The sequence below is a fragment of the Pinus tabuliformis genome, chromosome 2_2 (assembly GCF_031772625.1).
Source record: "Pinus tabuliformis cultivar Carrire ecotype Pingquan chromosome 2_2, CPIR1, whole genome shotgun sequence".
NCBI lineage: Eukaryota > Viridiplantae > Streptophyta > Pinopsida > Pinales > Pinaceae > Pinus > Pinus tabuliformis.
The window spans coordinates 699,576,543-699,600,884 of record NC_142300.1 but is presented as its reverse complement, the minus strand read 5'-3'; positions in this window follow the sequence as shown (position 1 = coordinate 699,600,884).

Genomic DNA, 24,342 nt, shown 5'->3' with positions numbered 1-24,342 from the left:
TTGACAGCTTCCAGCTACCTGCTCCCTTACTTGCCCAGCTTCACCAAGTACCTGCAAGATCACAGAAGAAGGAAACTATACAAAGACATGGGTTTATATTCATAAAAATCTTAGGATCAGATTTAAGCTAAACATACAAATGTAACAAGCATCAATGATACACAAGCATGTAGGAGAAACTCAAATAGTTTTATTGATATAACAAGAAGATCCAGGAGGAGTTACAACCGATGATTCCTGATCCAGCATCAACCTCCCAGCAAAGAAGCCCCTCTTCACCTCCAACAAAGCATAAATCACCCAATACTTTGATATCTATCTCAAAACCAACAGCAATTCTTTGCAATGTACAAAATTCCAGCCTCTGGATCTCTGGGATGAGGGATCCATATATAGATGTATGCAAGGAGAATGAGTCAGCTTATGATTTGACTAGTGTCTTCTCTCTATCAGTTCTTGCTTCCACTTGGAGACTGAGAGCCTCTTACTCATCCTTGGTCGAATTCAGTGAGGCAAGTGTCATTGGAGAAGATTCTGGAAGCTTCCATTGTCTTTCCACCTCGCGGAATGGCACTGCCATTTGTCATTTCCCGCTCAACGCACATTTATAGTGCATTTAGGTGTGTTGCAACGCACCTAGCTAGTGTATTTGGGTGCTATGCAACGCAGCTAGCCAGTGGAGCAGCTGAAATGATCCTGATTTGACTGATTCTGAGCATTTTCTGGTGGAGAACTTCTAGGAGAAGCTGTAATTTGTTGACCTTGTTCCTTTAGGGGTCGGTAAAACACTTTTAGGGACTTAGGATCCCTTGGTTTATGGACATTTCATGCTTGGAGGTGCAAGGCACAAAAATGTCTATAACAGTTGCCCCCTAAAGTATGAGGCCGTTTATCGGGTGAAATGCTTTATTAGGAGGATTCGAAGTTCTTTCAATGCTGGGAGGAGACCTGTAACAAGATACAATACAATACATTATCTTCATACTATTTTTCATGATCTAGCTGAGGTGGGCATTCCCATGCTCAGCTTTATAAATTCATTTTCATGTACATAGGACAGACAATCGTCTGAGTGTAGACTGATGATTCTGATAGAGCCATCATCCTTTTGGTAGGATGATTATCTGTGCTGCAATGCAGTACATTTAATGTCTTTATTTTCCTGAATATATATCGCAGCCCGGATGGATGAAACTATATCCAGGGTCTTCAATCTCGTCCGATCTTCACTCGAAGTACAAGTCGATCCATGTGAAAAATGTTTTGAATTCGAACATGGAAAGACATCGCTTGATTACCAGTCAATGACGTAAACTGTTAACAAGTGCGAGAGGAATCACCGATAATGATGATGACCCTCAAGGTACTGCAGTACAATTCACGTGGTGTGAATAAAGGACTTGGCGTCGAACACCACGCAAAATCTTTCGGTCGAAGGTCATTGATGTATACTTGTCGCCGGAAGTGAGAAACTTGCCATTGAGGCATGCAAGCTTCAAAGTACTGAATGGGGTGTTCCTAGATCAACTTCTTGGATAATGAGCTGATGTCGACAAGAAGCGATCCGTCAAAGGAGGGCCTTAATGAATCCCACATCAATGACACGGAACGGAGCAAATGATTTTGATGGAGGTGAAAACAATCTGATGATATATGGTTCAGGATGGCGGTCATGAAAGAGTGAAGTATAATGTATGGTAGTGGATGGGACACAGGTGACTTCTCTGGATGACTTCTCTTGAACATGTCGGCGACACTTATGTGATGGATTGGTAGCATTTACCCCAAATGTGGATGGTATGGCGTGACCATGGTGATGTGACTGGTGAATGAAACAACCCAACCCGACTTGGACACGGAGTGGAAGTGTCATGTTCAAGAGCGACTTGCTACCAATAAAGATTCTTTGAGTTTGCTTCCCAATTTTTCCCCAGTCATTGCTGACCAGTACCTCTTTATTTTTTTCAAGCTTGAGGAGGATAACATATGCTTGTTCTATAATTTGCCCTTCGGGCAAACCCATCGCTATGTTTTAACGAGCCTAGCGATAGTGAAACTCGTTCTCGTCTAAAGACAAGTTTGTCGCTATTAATCTTTTTAACGAGTTTAACGACAAAGATAACTCGGTCCTTTTCATTTTTAGAGAGTCTGAAAAGGTATGTAAAGGTAACTCCAAAATTCCTTTTTCGTCATCTAATCCCTTAAGTCTGAAAAAGTATAAAACAATACAGAAGGGATGAATTTTTGATAGTTTTAACGAGCCGAACAAAACAAGCGCTCGATCTTTTTGTGCAATAATCCCTCAGGTCCAAAAAGATTAAAATCTAGAGGAGGGATAGCACTTCCTATCCCTTTAATGAGCTGGAAGGCCAAGGACTCGGCAATCTTTTCATATTTTACGAGTCAGTTGAAAAGAGCTCAAAGAAGACTCGTCTTTTGAGGAACGAGTGATAAAATGGGTAGCAGCTGATTCCAGGTAAGGTTTGGAATTTTCCAATCACGGCAGTGTCACAAGGATGGCTAGTGAAATCACTCTTCGCAGCTGTTCCTCAAAATGGGTAAACAATCAAATGGAGGTGAATGATCAGCCAATGGAAAAGTGGAGGTGACGGTGCAAACATGACCAAGGCTTTATTGGCTGAAGTACTACATTCACGGTGGTTATTTACCGGGGAATAGTTCATTTTTTTTAACGAGCTTAAACGCGGGTGGAAACATTTGCTCGGTCCGGGTTTATTTTTTAACGAGCTTGAACCTCGCGGTAAACACTGCTCGATGCGGGTTTATTTTTTAACGAGCTTGAACCTCGCGGTAACACTGCTCGATAAGTTTGTATGCCCCCAGCATAATAACTCAAATCGAGGTGCATGCCCCCCAAGCTTCATGCATTCATCTCGGTGGTTGGAATGAAGGTTTACCTTTGAGATTTGGAAAGGGGATTTGTTTCATTTTTTTTAATGAGGTTGACACAGTAAAAGAACTATCCTCATGACTCCTTGTTTCATTTTTTAACGAGGTCGACACGAGATAAGAACCATCCTCGAAATCCCCCAGGTCGAGAAAATTGATTGCTACAATATTTCTAAAATGGCGATGATCCATGCTGACAAAATGTTTAGGAATCTTCCGAATCCATTAGATATAGAAGATTTCATATTGCAGGCTTCCACTGTGGCCACTTCCGCCAGATTACTTGGAGGCGGTAGGGCAAAAGTACCCATTAAGGCAGGGTCTTTTAGGAGGCCTACTCCAATATTTTGAAGCGAATGATTGCTTCCATGGATCATTGGAATGCTTCCCGTAACTTGTGAACTATTGGGGAGAAATGTTTTTTGGTCGACGATTGTAATTCCTCCTTGAAAGGGAAATGCAATCTTCCTAAAGTAGGTCGACACAACTGCGGCCATGGCATATATCCAGGGCCTTCCCAGTAGGATGTTGTAATCGAGGTTTCCGTCGATTACTTCAACATCAACTTCTACTGTTTTTCCCCCCAGTTCAACTTGCAAGTTACTTAAAATCCCGTATGGAGTGTATGATCGTCCATCAAATGCTTTTAATGTCGTTGACGATCTCGACAAGGGTGGTGAGCCTAAATTTTTCCAGCAACTCATCGACATAATACATGTAGATGCCCCCTCATCAATAATTGTTCGATGAACAGTTTTGTTGAGGGCTTTCACTTGAATAAGGAAAGCTAGTTGAGCTGGTAATTGAGGGTCATATCCTTTATGATCAAAGGCCACAAGATTGGAATCCATTGGGTCAATCCCACCTATTGCTGATAATAAAGCTTGCTCTTGGGAGGGGCAATTTTGCGGTACCTCAAGTGTCGACATAGCGGATGGCGATTGGGCCAGGTCCTCTACTAAATTATAATTCTGTGCTACTTTGGCACGAGGATTAAATGTCGATTTGTGTACTACTCCCTTTGGTGGCTTTATCATTGGTTCAGGAATGATGGGTGGCACAACTTCGGTCAAAGTTGTTGTCGAACTACTAGGCTGTTCATTAACCTTGTTATTCGACAGCTGTGGATTCCCGTAATCTTTATTCCTTCTCAAAGCATCATTTTGCTGCTTTGAGATAGACAACATAAGCACTTGGGATCGGGAAGCATTTTGATTAGCAACCAGTTTGGTTACCGGGTTTGGAAACGGATCAGTCAATAATGCTGAGGTTTTTGAACTCTTAAAGAGTTTCTTAACTTCAGCTTTATGTGGACAATCTCTCGTCCGATGATCCTTATCACATATGTGACACCTCGCAGGGGGTTTCCTTTGCCCAGAAGGGTTTGCAGAAGGTTTTTCAGGAGATGACTCATCCTGCTTCTTTTTTCTCCCTTTCTTTTTCTTCTTGCCCCCTGGTTGCTTTAGTTGTTTGCCCTTGTCGGTCGACACGGCATTTACTTCCGAGGCAAGAAGTTCCTCATTTGCATTTTGACTGGAAATCTTATGGGCATTTTTAGATGTAGCCTTTGTCGATTTCGTGTCTGTTGCGCCAATCATACCATCGCCGACATGAGAGTCATTGTTTGATTTAGGAGGAGGAGGGACTGAGAATTCTGGTCTAGGAGCGTCAGGTATTTTGTCATAGAGTGTGCCGGACTGAGTGTAAATCAAGTCCAAATATTGCGCACGAGCAATAACTTGCTCTTCGGTGATGACTCCCCCTTTTACCACATCTTCTGTAATGGAAGGTAACAAAGACTTAATAAACCATTCAGCTAAAAGCTGATTAGGAACATACGTTTTTACCATTCTACGACGACGTCGCCACTCATGAATATGATCAGATATGTGAGTGGCCATTGTTTGTTTGAAATTGGTAAGAAGTTCTGTTCCCGTTTCGTACCTTATCGGTAACTGAAAATGGGTTAAAAAGGTTGTGGCTAGGGTACTGAAGTTGTCAAACGAAGCTCTGGGCAATTCGATATACCATTTTGCTGCCGGACCAGTTAACGTCCTCTGAAAAAGGCAAAGCCTAATCGAATCATCGTTTAGGGTGTTTGATGAACACCACAGATGAAATGTCATCACATGATTCGACGGGTCTTCCCCCGGATTTCCATTAAATTTAGAAATATCTGACGGAAGTTTATGCGGAATTGCTGGCCACCAAGGGACATAAGCAATTGGATCATTCGTCAGCCGGTTTAGATCTGGTAATTCTAGAGTTGCTACAAAGGGCAACTGTTGATTCAGGTTAGGTGAAGCATACCCAGGATAAGATGGAATCACCTGAGCAGTGGGTCTTTGCATACCAGCATAATGTATTTGATGCTGGCAACTTTGACAAGGTTGATGGGCATAACCATTATAGTATGGTTGTTGATAACCGCTTTGGAAATGCAGTTGCCCATTACTTACAAAGACTTGTTGCTCAGGTCCTTGATATGATTGCTGGAATTGCGGTTGTTGAGATTGAACCAGTCCTGGTTGTTGGACCATTTGCTGTTGTCCAATACTGGATGATTGACCAAGATGAGGAGTCATAGTACTTGTTTGAGCCTGAGTCACTCCAGATAAGGAGGCACTAACCTGAGTTTGTGATTGAGTCGTCGAGACAAGAGGTTGTTGTATTGCAACCTGAGAAACTTGGGGTTGACATACAACAGGTAGCGCTTGTACTTGCGACGCAGTCACCGTAGCAGGTATAGTGGGAATATTCGACACAGGATGGACTGGTTGCATTGAATATACAACCCTTGGTTGCTGAGGCAGTATTGGTACCCAACCGCTGGATGTAATTCCAGTTTGACCTGAACTTTGTTGTAAACTCCCATATGGTTGTTCTCTGGGAGGGAACAATGAAAAGGCATACTGCCCTCCATATGGTGGAAATCCAGTACTTAAAGAGTAAATTGGCCTTTGAAGGCACATTGGATCAATTTGTTGAGTTTCAACATAATAAATACCAGATGATAATCCGGATGAAGAAATAGGAACAGACCATGTCGTCGAAACAGTCTCTGATTGGACTCCGGCTTGTTGTTGATAACTTGCCGGGACAGATGGTATACCGGTGAACATTGTTGGAGTAGCAGCAGGAGGTTCTGCTGCTGCTGTGTCAGATGACACAGTCCTAGATGTCGACGGTTGTTCAGACATATCTAGTCTATCCAAAAGATTTCCTAGCGATTCTACAAGAACTTGTGATGAAGGGAGACTAACTTCGAAGATCAACGAGGGAAAGGTGATGATTATTCCGTTTAAAATAAATATTAGACGCTTTGACACAACTTGTTTTTTCGATTTTTAAGAGTCGAGAAAAAACAAAAGATGACTCTAGTCTCCTTCGATTTTTAATGAGCCTGAAGTGACAAGTGCTCAGATGGACCTTCTCCGTTAAGGAGTCTGAAAAGGAACGAAAGGGACTGCTCTAGAGATCTCGGTAGAGGGATTACCAAACCAATCGCAAAACTGCAGAATACTTTTTACAGTACGGTAGTCAATCTTCCCGAATGCTGTGTTCAGTGCATTGCGATCGATAGGGCGGCAGACACGGCTTCCTATGGATAAAGGATTTAAGCCTATAGGGGTCTCCCAATATATACTCGACGGTACGTGGGAGCACAAGTCTGTACTGGCACTTATCGTCTCAAAGTGGAGGAATCACCCAACCATCAGTGAAGACAACAGTTACCAGGGTTTACGACGCCGGAATACGTCTCTAGCCTAGACCTCTAAATGTTGTGCGTTAAGTTCCAAAGCGTTGTTAGATTCATTGAATTTATTTCAAGTTGATCTTTCTTATGAAGTTTGCCTTTTGGGTTCACCACGAGATGTAGATGTAATTCCTAAAATGCAATTTAAAGATGATAAGCAAACTTTTATCTCTTTTCAGCAATGAAAATCCTAGCTACTAGGGGAAAAGAAAGACATAATCTTTTCTCAAAGAGCAAAGAGCACACTGTAAATGCACTTTCCTAAATCAAGCCAGACAGACTGTCAATATGCAAATGCACATGTGCATGTATTTGTTTTCCACTTTCTTAATATTGATGCCTAAAAAGAAAGTTGATGTACAAATCTGAATTTGCTTTCAAGTGACAAACACAAACAAGCTTCTTTTCGAAATCAAAAGGTAGAGATGATTACGACACTTTATGATTTTGAAATAAATACTCGTTTCGACACTAGAAAGTCACAAATTCAAACCAAAGGAAAAAGTAAAAGCATAATCGACTGTCAACAACAAATAAACTTTCTCCTATGATCAAAATCGACACTTGCGACAGATCTAAATCAAAGGACGACAGTATGACTATTCTACTTTTGCAATGGAAAACTGTAAATGACTCAACAAACACACAAAAAACATCTATAGTATTTTTGTACAAAGGAGGCAGAATTATAGCAAGGAAAAGGGGTTTTTAAACAGACACATACACTGATCACAGGCTGCAAAAATCAGAGACAAAACTGGAAAGAATGAAGCACAAGAACCTCAGCTGCACAGGGCTAGTCTGATCAGCGCACCTGTAACACAGAGAAACTGGATTGCAGCGCAGGTTGCCCTCTCGGAAACTGCGCTGAAATGCAGAAACTCTTCACAGTACCTGCGCTGGGGCAGAAACGAGAATTCTATCCGGGTTCTGGGTCACAGTTTATAGTTTAGTCTTTGGTTTTTGGCAGAGTAAAAGCAATCAGTAATGCACAATCAGAGGGTAGATTTAAGGAAGGTCTAAGAGCTATCACAAAGGGCAATCAGATCATTTGTGAATCAGCTGTTCAAATCATAAACAGATCCAGTGAATGGATGGAAGTAGCAGATGTCTACTTTGGATTTGCTATGGAAAATGCAGTTCGATTGCTACTTCTAAGTTTATGAAACAAACAACAAGAGAAACACAAACAAACTAACTAGACAATCGTCCCCAGTGGAGTCGCCATTTTGTTAACGGCGAAACAAACAGAGAAAACTACTCTTGTATTCTTCTTTATGAACTATAAACAAAGAGGAATAGGATGAACCAACCTGTGTCTTGCGCTAGTCCTTTGATCCAATCTCTCTCCTCTTTGACAGCTTCCAGCTACCTGCTCCCTTACTTGCCCAGCTTCACCAAGTACCTGCAAGATCACAGAAGAAGGAAACTATACAAAGTCATGGGTTTATATTCATAAAAATATTAGGATCAGATTTAAGCTAAACATACAAATGTAACAAGCATCAATGATACACAAGCATGTAGGAGAAACTCAAATAGTTTTATTGATATAACAAGAAGATCCAGGAGGAGTTACAACCGATGATTCCTGATCCAACATCAACCTCCCAGCAAAGAAGCCCCTCTTCACCTCCAACAAAGCATAAATCACCCAATACTTTGATATCTATCTCAAAACCAACAGCAATTCTTTGCAATGTACAAAATTCCAGCCTCTGGATCTCCGGGATGAGGGATCCATATATAGATGTATGCAAGGAGGATGAGTCAGCTTATGATTTGACTAGTGTCTTCTCTCTGTCAGTTCTTGGTTCCACTTGGAGACTGAGAGCCTCTTACTCATCCTTGGTCGAATTCAGTGAGGCAAGTGTCATTGGAGAAGATTCTGGAAGCTTCCATTGTCTTTCCACCTCGCGGAATGGCACTGCCATTTGTCATTTCCCGCTCAAAGCACCTTGATAGTGCATTTAGGTGCGTTGCAACGCACCTAGCTAGTGTATTTGGGTGCTATGCAATGCAGCTAGCCAGTGGAGCAGCTGAAATGATCCTGATTTGACTGATTCTGAGCATTTTCTGGTGGAGAACTTCTGGGAGAAGCTGTAATTTGTTGACCTTGTTCCTTTAGGGGTCGGAACAACACTTTTAGGGACTTAGGATCCCTTGGTTTATGGACATTTCATTCTTGGAGATGCAAGGCACAAAAATGTCTATAACAATGGGAGGCCATCAAGATTTGCGAGGCTAGTCTTGCAAAGGTTCGACCAGTTCAAGCCCTAACTCCTTATATCCTAACCTAGTTGGGGACATGTAAAGAAAAATAGAGAAAGAGCAGACTGCTCTGATACCACTAATCTGGATTTAAACAAGAACACAAAAAATTGCCGATATAACCATAAATACTGAGATGCAGAAGAAATAATGCTTCATTTCGTTAATGTAAAATACTGAAATATGCTTACAAATAGAAATGGAAATAAACTAGCTAGGGCAATGGTAGCTTATCTCTGAGAAGAGAGGTGGCAGCTACATGCCTTTTGAACTGTGTTACAATGAGGCTCAAAGACCTATTTATTGTTGAGAAACAAAGGAAAACCATAAACATCCAAAAACCTAACCCTAGGAGATGATGCACCAAACTATGGGCCCCATTTGGGTAAATTGGTACATCAACTTCCCAGGGTCGTAACTTTGGCATACGATCTTCGTTTGACGCACACAATACCTCATTAGAAATATCTATCCGAGGACTACAACTTTTGAGTGAGAAAAATTAGTCGATGGACCCATGTTACTCCTAGTTTTCCCAAAAAACATCGTTTAGGGCCTCAAAACGTCTCCGGAAGTTCAGGACCCGAAAAACTGCTAAAAACAGTAAAATGTGCTACAATTAAGGAAACTGAAAAAATGAAAGAAACAATGGTGGGGGTCCAAGTGGAATTGGTGGGTGGCCACTAATATCCACCTGGATCGTATGTACTACTGTTAGTCACCACGTTGAAGTAGTCTAAAATCTCTGCTATAAACCAAGGTTCGATGTATGTGGGTTAACAAAAATAATAAAGTAGCCAACATCTCATCTGCAAGTACTAGATGCAATACCAAGGCAATCAAAAGAGTTCTTCTATAAACTTGGATCCCATCTCCAAATGCTTATGTTGACTCCCTATTGAATATACATGAGCTCAATATTTGTCTAAAAGTGGCACTATCTCTATCTATCTCATTGCTTCCCAGACAAGCTCAAGCAAATACTTAGCTAATTTTGTTGCCTACCAAGCTCATATTTCCTTGTGTTTTTCCCTTGGGAATTAACCCATATTTAATTGGGAAATTTCACAATTATGAATTGCGCACTCATAGGCCTTCCTTTGATTGCATGCACCACCTGTACAATTTAGATGATTATACAATTAATAGTACACTATCCTTGAACTCCAATCTCAACTGGGTCTTTCTCTAATCTGACATGCATGCGTTAATTATGAGTGAATATTTAGTTTAATGATCACTGAAGGTCACACCCCACTACTGCATGTTACACCCCACTACAGTAAGTTAGACCGCATTTCTATAGGTCACACCTTGTAGAAATTCCCACTGTAGATCAACAGATTATGCAATATACTAAAGCAAAATACAAGAGCTACTTATACAACAAACTTCGCGGAAGCTTAATCAATTTGAGCAAGATCAATGAGAACACATATAACTGAGAATGAAAAATCAATCAAACATAACACAGAAGAAATAACCCAAGGAAAGCCTCAGCCTAAAACCCCAATCTCTGTATTATCATACAAGTGGAAATATGTTCAAGTTACAAAAAGAATCAGCTCTCAAGCTATCCTGCTCTCTCTGCAATCAAACAATACAGTTCACAGATTGAGTAGACACTAGATATGCTTTCCCTCAGCCCTCCAAGCCTCCTATTTCCTTGCGCAGTTTTCCTTGGGGTCCAGTGATGCCACATGTGTGAATTGGCCTCATCACACTCACAAAAACTGAAGAAGTAACTGTGCAATATCCAAGGAAATAATTCCTTCTGCATGCAAGAGATATTCACAATGGAATATTCCTACAAGTGATAGTACACTGTCCCTCCATCTGATCTCAACTGGGTCTCTGTCTGAACTAACATGCATGAGTTATTTATGAGAGAATATTCAGTTATCTGAAGTGCAGTAGTTACATGCATGCATGCATTAACTAACTAAACTCACAATTAATTCAACAAACTGTTTGAATTAATCTAACTCGACTTGACTCAGTTAACTGAGCCAACTAATTACAACTCATCCTTATCCCTTTAACCGATGGATAAATTCCTCAATCAATGGAGAAACTATTGCATGTCCTCACATAGACTTCATGTTAGATTTTCGAAAACTAATTAACTCATGGTGAATTAATTAATTATTTTACAAACAACTGCAAAGATCAAATTTGAATTTTTACTTCTCTATTTTAGTTCAGGGACTAACTAAAATAGGAAGGTATCCCGAAATACTATTTATAGCAGTACTAAATTTAGCACTTCTATATTTAGCATTTCTTGTTGCTATTTTCAACACTCCCTCTCAACAAGAAAGGGATTATCAGTAACCCCAATCCTGTCTCTATGGAACTCAAACTTGCATTTTGAAAATGCCTTCGTCAAAATATCTACATCCCGTTCCTCGGTCGAAATATACCACAACAAAATGATCCTCTTGACCACACAGTCTCGAAGATGGTGATACCAGATATCAATGTGCTTGGACCTGTCATGAAAAACTGGATTCTCAGAGAGTTTGATACAACTCTGATTATCACAGTAGATCATGGTTGGATCCATCCTCTGACCAAACAATCCCACTAGAATCTTCCGCATCTAAATGGCCTCACATGCAGCCTGACTAGCAGCCATGTATTCAACCTCTATTGAGCTAACTGCAACTGAACTCTGTTTCCTGTTGTACCAGAAAACTGCAGCTGAACCAAGGTTGAAGATTCCTCCAGAAGTGCTCTTCCTATCTGATGGAATCCCTACCCAATCCACATCTGTGAAGCCTTGAAGCTTCACTCCCTCTGTCTGTCTGTATCACAATCCAAACTAAGATGTGCCTCTAAGGTATCTTAGCACATGCTTCACTGCCTTCCAAATTAGCTTGGTAGGCTGAACCATAGATTGACTCAGCTGGTTCACCGCAAAGCATAAGTCGGGTCATGTGTTCACTAGATACATAAGTGAACCCACCAGCTCCCGATAAACAGTAGCAGCTACTACCTCATCTGAAGTAGCATCCTCCTTCCTACATTTCCCAGCTAGAGGAGCTTACATGGGCTTGCACTTCTCCATGTGAAAGAGCCTGAGTATCTCATTTGACTCTCTCAAAGAAGCATAGAAAACTCTCTATAATGGTGGTATTATCCTCATAATGGTATGCTATATTAATTTGGAACAGTTTTAACAACATAACATTGCAGATCTTTTTTTTTTTTTTTTGGCTCTCCTTGCACTTTTATCGATATAATTTTTGAACACTCTTTCCCTCCTTTGTGTTATAGACATTTTTGGGCACTGCAAACCCAATCATAAATTTCCATAAACCAAGGGCTCTTAAGTCCCTAAAAGTGTTGTTCCAACCTCTAAAAGAACAAGGTCAACTGATTACATCTTCTCCCAGAAGTTCTCCATGAAAAACTGCTCAGAACTGGTCAAAACTGGACCATCTCGCCTGCTCCATGGTCAAAGTGCGCTGCATCCCACCTAAATACACACGGGAGGTGCGATGCATCTTGAAAAGCCCTTCTATGGGGTGCTATGGGTGAGAGTGGACAAATGGCAAGGTCAATCTGCAAGGTAGAGGATCATGGAATCTTCCAGAAACTTCTCCTGTGACACTTGCCTCTCTGCATTCGCCCAGGAATGAGTAAGAGATCATGAATCTCCAAGTGGATTCAAGAACTATCAGAGAGAGGACACTAATCAAATCTCAAAAGCTGACTCACCCCCCTTGCAAACATCTATATATAGATCCCTCATCGCAGAGATCAAGAGGCTGGAATTTTGTATCTTGTAAGGAAGTGCTGCTGGTTTCATGGTGCAACATCATAGTGTTGGGTGATCTAAGATTTTCATGAGGTGAAGAAGGGCTTTATTGCTGAGAGGATGATGCTGGGTCAGAACAATTGGTTGTAATCTTCTTTGCTATTCTTGATTATTAATAAAGCTATTCAAGTTTTCCTCCACATTCTTGTATGATTGATGATATATGCATTTGTGTGGTCAATATATATCTGGTCCTATATTGTTAATGATAATATATCTATGTTCTTGGATAGTGTTATGCTGCTTTGATTCTACAGGTGCTCTTTGAAGCTGGGTAGACGAGGAAGAGAGTAGCAAAGATCTATCAGAAGGGAAGGGAATCAAGCAAGGAACCAAGCGCAAGACAGAGGTTGGTCTCCTTTATTCCCCTCTTATCTATTTCTCATAAAGGAAAACGAAAGTAGTTTTAGTTTGTTTGTTTCTAAGGTAGCTACCATCCTTAGTGGGACTAGCAGCTCTGCATAGACACTAGATTTCCCGATTACAAAATGGCGACTCCGCTGGGGAATGAATAGATTGTTTGTTTATCCACATTTGTTTTCTTTATAAACTTACAGATGGAGCCTGAAGTCAAGCCAGCTAGCCTTCGAACTGAATTTGCTATGCAAGTGCAAAGTAGATCAATGCTGCTTCAATCTATCTTCGGGTTTTGTTTATGAACTGAACAATCGATTTACAAGCTCTCTAATTGCCCTTGTGGTGGCTCTAGTAACCTCCTTAGATCTACCCCTGTGATTGATTTACTGATTACCACTTGCTCGACCTAAATCCCTAAACTGAGCTGCAAACTGTGACCCAGAACCCAGTTGAAGTCTCATCCCTGGACCATCACACTGTCTCTTCTTTTGATTCTGGATGCATCGCACTTCCCGAGTGTAGTAGGTGCACTGCATCTTTTTTTCCCTGTGTTACAGGTGCGCTGATCAGACAAGGCCTCTTCTGCTCTTAGATTTTGGTTTCTGTGTTCACTCTTTTCAGCTCTATTCAGGAGTTTTGCTGCCTGTAGTCAGTACACCTCTATTGAAACCCCATTCCTTGCCATTATTCCGCCTCCATTGTGCAAAGAACTATAAATGTTTTTATGTATTTTGAGCCATTTTCAGTTCTCTTTTACAAAGAAGTAGCGTAATTGAACTGTCGTTTCTTGATTTGAAAGTGTTGCAAGTGTCGTTTTCAGTCATAGAAGAGAATCCGATTGTTCTTGATAGTCGATTACACTGTTACTCTTGTATTTGATTTGAATTAGTAGTTTTTCAAGTGTCGAAAGCAAGTTTTCAATTCCAAATCGCAAAGTGTCGTCATTGTCTTCATTTTGTCTTGAAAAGAAACTTGTTAGTAATGTCGCTTTGAAACATAATTCAGAGTTGCGCTTAGCTTTCTTTTTATCATTCACACATTAAGAAGGCTGAAAACAAATACATGCATGTGCATTTGCATTTAGACTGTTTGTTGGTTTGATTTAGGACAGTGCATATAGTGTGTGCTCTCTGCTCTATGTTGAAAGAATATCATCTCTCTTTCCTTAGTAGCTAGGATTTTCATTGCAAAAAGAAGATTAAACGATTGTTTATCATCTTAGATTGCATTTTAGGAATTGTACATCTACATCAAGCGGTGAACCTGAAAGGAAAATTTCTTAAGCAAGATCAACTATAAAATAAATTTAATGAATCTAAAAATGCTTTGGAACCTAACGCACAACATTTAGAAGTCTAGGCTAGAGACGTATTCCGGCGTCGTAAAGCCTGGTAACTGTTGTTTTCATTGTTGGTTGGGTGATTCCTCCACTTTGAGACGATAAGTGCCAGTATGGACTTGTGCTCCCACATACCGTCGAGTATATATTAGGAGACCACAATAGGCTTTATCCTTTATCCATAGGAAGCCGTGTCTGCCACCCTATCGATCGCAATGCACTGAACACATCATTCGGGAAGATTGACTGCCGTATCGTAAAAAGTATTCTGCAATTTTGCGATTGGTTTGGTAATCCCTCTGTCTAGATTTCCAGAGCAGTCTCTTTCGTTCCCTTTCAGAATCCTTAAAGGAAAAGGTCCATCTGAGCATTTGTCACTTCAAGCTCATTAAAAATCGAAGGCGACTAGAGTCATCTTTTGTTTTTTCTCGACTCTTAAAAATTGAAAAAACAAGTTGTGTCAAAGCATCTAAAATTTATTTTAATCAGAATAAATATCACCTTTCCTACGTTGGTCCTAGGTTGAGAAAAATGGAGTCCACCAACCAAGGAGTTCCCCTTGGGGGAAATCCTAGTCCTTTCTCCTCTTGGGGAGATGTTGGCGTACCCCATATGGCCACATTGTCGCTTCCAGGATTGACAATCGGCTTGCCCGTATGGCTCTTCTCAACTTCTGTCGTTCAGAACACCGTGATTCTTGAACAGTCAAGTCAGCAACTAAACGATACCAGGGTTACCCCCCAATCCTCTACTTCATCCAATTCTTCCTCTCCTCCTTCCTCTTTGCTTGATGAAGCTGGTAAAGCCAAAAATCAAGTAATCGAGAAGAAGAAGGAGAAGAAGAAGAAAGAGAAGAAGAGGAAGGAGCCAAAGGCGAAAAGGGGCAACAAAGCATTGTCTAGCGAAAATCCACACACTGCACCATCCAGGCCTAACTCGCCATTTGTCATTTGCAAAGGAGACCACTATCAACGAGATTGTCCTTGCATCCCTCGAATCTTAAGGGACTGGTCTCCTCGTTTGCACAATCCGGTGTCATCAACCTCTGATGATCATGTTGAAAGTACACTGTCAACTAGTGAAAGTGAAGCCCCTGGACAAAAAGGAAGATGTAAATTTCCTTGTAAACTGTGTGAAGGTGATCACGCCATCCACCATTTTCCCTTCTTAGACGAGGCTAAAAGAGTTTTGGACGACCGTCCGATTTCACCGTTACGGCTTCCTCCTGGATATAAGAAGCTCTTGCCGAGTCTGTCACTAGTTGAAAATCCGGCTGACACACCCTTGTGGTCGGCTGAAGCGTCTATCATTGAAGATAAACCATCTGAATCCACACCAGACGAAAGTCAAAAGGTCGAGGCGGCAGTTGACTCGGTCTTACCTTCAGAGGATCCATCTTCAGATGATACAGTCACTAAAGAGAACAAGAACGACACCGTTCAAATTCTCTTCGTAAGCACAGACTCCAATGAACATGGGGGCAGTCTACCCATTCCTTTACCGCAGGAAGGAAGTTCATCAGAGTCATATCCGGCCGTCTATTCAGTCCCACCTCCAAGCAACCTGGTTGTTTCCTTCGATTGGAATCTACTAGGCAGACCCCGTTTACCGGCTAGTGTACCATTTCGGATCATTGCTCAAATATATAGAATGGTCATGGCCGGTACCATCATAGATGAAGGGGCTTCTGTGAGTATCCTTTCCTCAACTGCTTGGAAAGCGCTTGGTTCGCCATCGCTTTTGCCTGAGATGAGAAATCTAACAGGCTTTGACAAAGGAACCAGTCGACTGTTAGGGATCCTTCCTAATGTGCCGATAACATTGAGAAGGAAAACCGTTCACATGAATGTAACGGTAGTCCAAGGACCCTTGGATTATAATCTACTCCTTGGATGAGACTATATTTATTGCATGGGAGCCATTGTCTCCTCACTCTTTAGAGTAATGTGTTTTCCACATGAAGGAAGAGTGGTCAAGCTCGTAGACCAGCTTTCATTCCCCGGTTCACACATAGAAAATAGTCATATACCATCCCTGAATGGTCTTTTCATGCAAGGAATGTCTCATCAATCCCCAGTCCATCCTCCTGATGAGCGCGAGTGATTCGAAGGATATGACTGAAACCCAGGGGGCATGCACCCTGGCCTGTTTCGACAGGAAAACCTTGGGTATAGGGTAGGTTTCCGCAAAGGATATATGATTGGTTGACACACACGTCCATTTAGGAAAATGGGGTTAGACCAGAATAAGATACCTCTGTTAGAAGGTAGGCCTTTCCCAATAGAACAAATGTTTTGTCTGCAAATTGAGGGGTAACCTGGAAAAGGTAGGCCTTTCCCGATAAAACAAATGTTTTGTCTGCAAATTGAGGGGTAACCTGGAAACTCTACTTCACTATACCTGGGGGCATGCAAACCTTTTGGCATGCAAGCGAAGAGTGACCATTTATTTTTTTAAATTTGTAGGTCCTCTAACCTTTTAAACTCGTAGGATTGGTCATTTCCTAACTTGCATAAAGAAAGGATGTGGGGCAAAGCTTTGAAAAGAGGCCATTTTTATATGAGATATCCTTATTATACGACTGGATCGAGCAGTTTTAACGCGGAATTCAAGCTCGTTAAAAAATAAACATAAGCAATGAGTTGTTTTAATGCGGAATTCAAGCTTCTTAAAAAATAAACATAAGCAATGAGCAAATGTTCCCCCAGAGTTTAAGCTAATTAAAAAATGAACTAATTTTCGGTAAATAACCATCGTGAATGTATTATCATCAGCCTTTGAAGCCTTGGTCGTGTTCTCATCATCACCTCCACTTTGTTTTGGCCAATCATTCACCTCCATTTGATTGTTTAACCTTTTTGAGGAACAGCTGCGAAGAGTGATCCTGTTAGCCATCCTTGTGACACTGCCGTGATTGGGAAATTCCAAACCTTACTTGGAATCAGCTGCTACCCGAATTTATCACTCGTTCCTCAAAAAACGAGTCTCCTTTAAGCTCTTTTCAACTGACTCGTAAAATATGAAAAGATTGCCGAGCCATTGACCTCTCCAGCTCGTTAAAGGGACCGGAAGTGCTATCCCTCCTTTAGATTTTAATCTTTTTGGACTTGAGGGATCATTACACAAAAAGATCGAGTGCTTGTTTTGTTCGGCTCATTAAAAGTACCGAAAATTCATCCCTTTTGTATTGTTTTATACTTTTTCGGACTCAAGGGATTATATGATGAAAAAGGATTATTGGAGTTTTCTTTACGTCCCTTTTTCAGACTCTCTAAAATTGAAAAGGACCGAGTTATCCTTGTCGTTAAACTCGTTAAAACCGAATAGCGACAAACTTGTCCATACAGACAAGAACGAGTTTCACTATCACTAGGCTCATTAAAACATAGTGATGGGTTTGCCCGAAGGGAAAATTATAGAACAAGCATATGTTATCCTCCTCAAGCTTGACAAAAATAAAGAGGTACTGGTCAGCAATGACTGGGGAAAAATTGGGAAGAAAACTTGAAGAAACTTTATTGGTAGCAAGTCGCTCTTGAACATGACACTTTCACTCCGCATCCGAGTCAGGTTGGGTTGTTCCATTCACTGGTCACATCACCATGGTTCCGTCACACCATCCATATTTGGGGTTAATGCTACCGATCCATCATGTCAGTGTCGCCGATATGTTCAAGAGAAGTCGCTCAGAGAATTCACCTGTGTCTCACCCACTGCAATACATTTACGCTCCATTCTTTCATGACCGCCACCCTGAACCTTCTATCACCAGATTGTTTTCACCTCCATTAAAATCATTTGCTCCGTTCCATGTCATTGATGTGGGATTCACTATGGCCCTCCTATGACGGATCGCTTCCTGTCGACATCAACTCATTATCCAAGAAGTCAATCTAGGAACAACCCTTTCAGTAATTTGAAGCCTGCATGCCTCAATGGCAAGTTTCTCACTTCTGGCGATAGGTTTACATCAATGGCCTTCGACCGAAAGATTTTGCGTGGTGTTCGACGCCAAGTCCCTTATTCACACCACGCGAATTGTACTGTAGCACCTTGAAGGTCATCATCATTATCGGTGATTCCTCTCGCGCCTGTTAACAACTCACATCATTGGCTGGTAATCAGGCAATGTCTTTCCATGTTCGACTCCAAAACATCTCTCACATTGATCGACTTGTACTTTCAGTGAATATCGAACGAGATTGAAGACCCCGGATCTAGTTTCATCCATCCGGGCTGCGATATATATTCAGGAAAATAAAGACATCAAATGTACATCATTACTGCACAGATAATCATCCAACCTAAGGGATGATGGCTCTACCAGAATCATCAGTCTACACTTAGACGATTGTCTATCTTATGTACATGAAAATGAATTTATAAAGCTGAGCATGGGAATGCCTGCCTCAGCTAGATCATGAAAATATTTTGAAGATAATGTATTGTATTGTATCTTATTATAGGTCGCCTTCCAGCTCGAAAAAACTTCAGATCCTCATGATAAAGCATTTCACCTGACATCAACAGATTAACGACCTCATGCTTTAAGGGGCAACTGTTATAAACATTTTTGGGCACTGCAACCCCAATCATAAATGTCCATAAACCAAGGGCTCTTAAGCCCCTAAAAGTGTTGTTCCAACCTCTAAAAGAACAAGGTCAACTGATTACATCTTCTCCCAGAAGTTCTCCATGAAAAACTGCTCAGAACGGGTCAAAACTGGACCATCTCACCTGCTCCATGGTCAAGTGCACTGTATCCCACCTAAATACACACGGGAGGTGCGATGCATCTTGAAAATCCCTTCTATTGGTTGCGATGGGTGAGAGTGGACAAATGGAAGGGTCAATATGCAAGGTGGAGGATCATGGAATCTTCCAGAAACTTCTCCTGTGACACTTGCCTCTCTGCATTCGCCCAGGAATGAGTAAGAGATCATGAATCTCCAAGTGGATTCAAGAACTATCAGAGAGAGGACACTAATCAAATCTCAAAAGCTGACTCACCCCCCTTGCAAACATCTATATATGGATCCCTCATCGCAGAGATCAAGAGGCTGGAATTTTGTATCTTGTAAGGAAGTGCTGCTGGTTTCTTGGTGCAACATCATAGTGTTGGGTGATCTAAGATTTTCATGAGGTGAAGAAGGGCTTTCTTGCTGAGAGGATGATGCTGGGTCAGAACAATTGGTTGTAATCTTCTTTGCTATTCTTGATTATTAATAAAGATATTCAAGTTTTCCTCCACATTCTTGTATGATTGATGATATATGCATTTGTGTGGTCAATATATATCTGGTCCTATATTGTTTATGATAATAGATCTATGTTCTTAGATAGTGTTATGATGCTTTGATTCTACAGGTGCTATTTGAAGCTGGGTAGATGAGGAAGTGAGTAGCAAAGATGTATCAAAAGGGAAGGGAATCAAGCAAGGAACCAAGTGCAAGACAGAGGTTGGTCTCCTTTATTCCCCTCTTATCTATTTCTCATAAAGGAAAACGAAAGTAGTTTTAGTTTGTTTGTTTCTAAGGTAGCTACCAGCCTTAGTGGGACTAGCAGCTCTGCATAGACACTAGATTTCCTGATAACACTTTGGCTCATCAATAAGGTTGTTTACCTCATTAATGAGATAAGAGCTACCATCCTCATGTAATTAAGGCTTCTTAGCGCTCAAGTATTGAATGTTCAACCCATCATGTCAAGAAATGAATTTTTTTTCAAGAAAGTTTGTGTCTGAAGGTATTGAGTGAGCTTCTAGTGACCCTCTTGGATATCGAAGGAAAAGCCATGATGTAGTGAATTTTCTTCTTTCTGGAACCTAAGATGGTTTATCTTTTAAGTCAAACTTAGGAATTTTTTTGATTTTTTTCCTTTTATAATGTTTCATACTGAAAATGTAACATTTTTACATGTTGATCACTGACTCTGAGTATCTTCTACTACGTACAAATGAGTGTACCATTTTCTCATAATAACACATGCATTACTTATTTGGCCATACATTGATGATGTTGGAGAGTTTGCTATTGTATTGGCGCATTGATTACTAGTGATGCCTTTTTTGCTTGTTGATTTGTTGATCAGAGCTACAATTACTAAAATAAGAGTATGCCTCTATGTTGTTGAGACTTATTGATGATATATTATTTACTGATGATGAGGGTATCTTCACTATGTCATGCTATTTGTGTTTATACTATGACATCATTATGTTGCATATGTCTATGTGGAGTATGGTTTTTTTTAGTGTCTTTACCATGATTTTTCTATAGAGGGTTCACTGTTAGTGTTGGTTGGTATTTGATATGTTGTTGATCAGTCTTATTTTGCTAATATACCTAATGGCTTGTGAGTATTTTAGATGCTACAAAATGTCTTCATTGACATCACATTTCTATGTTTTTGGGATTCTTGTTTATGATTGAGGTGTTGAGAGTAGCCATGTGCTATTGTTGGGCATGGAATCCCCCCACGACATGTTTTGGGGCTCAAAGCCCAAGTTTTGACTTGATATTGTTGTAAATACTCCGCAAATTGCGGGCGCGGAGCGCGAAATGGATGATAGAGTCATAGGGTTGTCCAACCTAATCTTGTAATATAATGTCAGCCTACCCATGGTCTGCAAACCATGGGATTGTATAAGTAGAGCAAGGCTCTAAGTTGTAAAGAGACATCTAATAAAATAAAAGATGCGCATGAAAGGTCTTAGTGATTAAGTCGAAGTATCTAAGTGTGTCTTGGGTCATAGAGTAGGAGAAGGCTCTGCAACTGAGTGCGCAGAGGCCTAGTTGTCCACAACTGAGTGCGCAGACCCCTGCAGCTGAGTGCGCAGGGTGGAGTCGAGTCTATAACCAAAGAAGAGATTAATACAGAGAAGGTTTAACATAATTTTGTGCATTTGTTCTTAAGTTAATACATGTTTATTGTAAGTTGAAAATATACTGTTTGTTTACTGCACACACCTGTATAAATGATTTATGTTGTTAAGCATAACTAAAATCATGCAAGTAGGCTAAATTAATCAGCTAACATTGGAATACTAGTAAAGGCTTGGGTAATAACAATGTTCGGCCCCCGAGTAGGGCTACGCGAAGGCAGCACCTCAGGCTGCGAGGTAGGGGAAAGTGCGCGTAACGACGTGCATGCAGGGTCAAACTGTGGACCACTTGAACTCATCAGACATCTCCAGGGTGCAGAAACCTGGTTCTAGCACCCTCCCATACTACTTCAGGTGAGACCTCAGTCCACGCTCTGTGGACTGTTGCCGAAAGGACCAACAGTATTGAGATTTGGTTGGCTAAATCACCTCTGAACTAGGGTCAGGCCCCATAAAGCCAACAAATGGTTCCGTTGCCAGGACCAGGATCTACATAAGAGATGTCTGATGTCGTGTCATTGGAATCCGACAAAGAAAGAAATTGAAGGGTTGTTGGACAGAAAGATTCACAAGTTTGCAGTGCAGGAAAACAAGAATCTGCGAGTATCAAAGTAACAGTGGTTAGAGCGCTACTTATATACGTAAATACATGAAATTTTCTTTGCATCCTTCCCCTCTGAGTTGTAGGTTTGAAAAACTAATTGTGTGGCCTCCATAGTTGGTCCATGGACTAGAAGCATCATAAGATAAGATCGCGCGCGCTGTGGACCATTGGCTGGATCGAATTATAGGAGGGTTTATCACCAAATTCACAGTAGACACGTCAGTCAGCTATAGCGAGGTGGAATGACGCTTCCTCAAATGACCACAAGGTAAGTACATTAAATATTTGAACACTTGGATTAAAATGCTACTGTGTGAAAAGTGGGTTATGCAAATAAATTGATGTTTGGGGCTACGCGAAGTGGGAGGATCTAAAGAAATGGAAGTAGCGAAGAATTAGAGACTAGTCGCTTGATTTCACCTCCGTGAGAAAGTGAGGAAGAGCTCACAAAAGTTTCACCGAGAAGAGTGATCAGTCTAATAAGGCAATGAATTCTGCGCATACCACCCCCACCTACACCACCACCAATTTCACCATCATCACATCCATCTTTGCCCACACCACCTCTGCCACCACCACAGTTCAATATGGTGAGCGCAATAAAATTGTCGGTATTCAAAGGAGTAGGGAATGAAGATCCGGACCAATTTTGGTTCGTGGTAAAAGTTGCATGGGAAGCGCAAGGAGTCACGGATGATAATATCAAGAAGGAAATGCTAGTAAGCACGTTGCAGGATTGTGCACTAACGTGGTATATTAAGCATTCCAATGACAATCCAGATGCATGGATCATGGATATCCAAGCTTTGCTAAACAAGGAATTTAGGAGGCCAAAATCAGAGACACAATTGATTATCTGGTTTAAGGAAATCGTGATGCTTCCAGGTGAGACCCCCTAGGAGCTAGATCAGATACTGAAGGGAATGATTTTTGAAGCCAACATGACCTTGACAGATGGGCAGCACTGCACATGGTTTGTAGCATCACTAACGATGCATTTAAGGGCTGCACTATCACAGCATAAGCTATCCACTCAGGAAGAAGCTTTAGAGATCACGATGAGACTACACAAGACCCCAATACAAGATCCTAGCCTAGGAGTGCAACAGATCCACGCGTAGTTGAAAAATTTGTGTCTTGAGATGCAGAGTTTGAAACAAGATAGGACAACTCGGCTAGAAGCGCGCGAGGAAGTGTGGTGCATAAAATGCAAGGGCCAGGGGCATGACAAGGACCATTGTCTAGTCTTCGCGAACTACCTACCGGGAGGAGGACCAATGCCATTGAGACTAGAGGCACAAGCAGGGCCGAGTGCGGTGCCTGCATTATGGTGCACGATTTGTCAGATAGGAGGGAAGCATGCTACAGATAACTACCATCTACTACAAAATTATATGCAGACGTCCCAACAGTTATTCTGTAATTTCTGCAAGTCAGTAGGCCATGATGAGCGCACTTGTATAAGTTATGAACTGATGATGGATCAGACTCCTACCTACATGGTTCAGACTAAAATACGAGCCCTTGATCAAAATGTAGGGATGGCGAGGACTGGATTTCAGGGACGTGGACGAGGTCAAGGTGGAATGGGACCAGGAAGGCGTCACGGACAGTTGATTTGTTACAATTGCAGAGGGCCAGGGCATTATGCTCGCGATTGTAAAAATCCAACAAGAGAATCATGTTTATATTGTACCCAATTTGATCATGAGATGGAAGACTACCCCACCCTGATAGTGAGGTTGCACGATAAAGGAACACTCCAACCTCCCCCAACTTAGAACCTACAAATGATTAGGCCTGAGCCACGTGAGGAGGACCCAAATGTAAACATCATTCTCCGTAGTGATATCACGACACGAGATGACAAGGGCAAGGCAGCCTGAAGAAATTGCATGGGTTCACAAGGCTCCCACAAAGGAACCCGAGTTTGACTTGGAGCACGAAGGAGGCATTCATGGAAGCTAAGAAGAGCTTCCCGGAGGCCTTCACTTCAGGTAGTAAAGACAAACTGGAACTGGAGATGGACCCCTCAATGCTGACCACCTTTCTGGAGACATGCATGAAGCTGCTGCATGACAGCAAGGCTGTGAAGGGACTTCAAGAACTCCTCACTAGATGTGCTGGATCAGGGGAACCATGCGTAGTCTGGAAGCTCGGGAAGCACACAACGCGAACAGGAAAGGAGATGAGATTGACTGCGCAAATTAGGGAATACGAAATGGGTCAAGTGATTTTGGATCTAGGATCGGACGTGAATGTTCTACCAAAGAAAACATGGGAGAGCATGAGCAGACCCGCGCTGCAATGGTCACTGATCCAGCTGCGAATGGCGAACCAACAAAAGATCCTACTAATGGGAATATTGTGGGGAGTAACGGAAGATATCGAAGGTGCA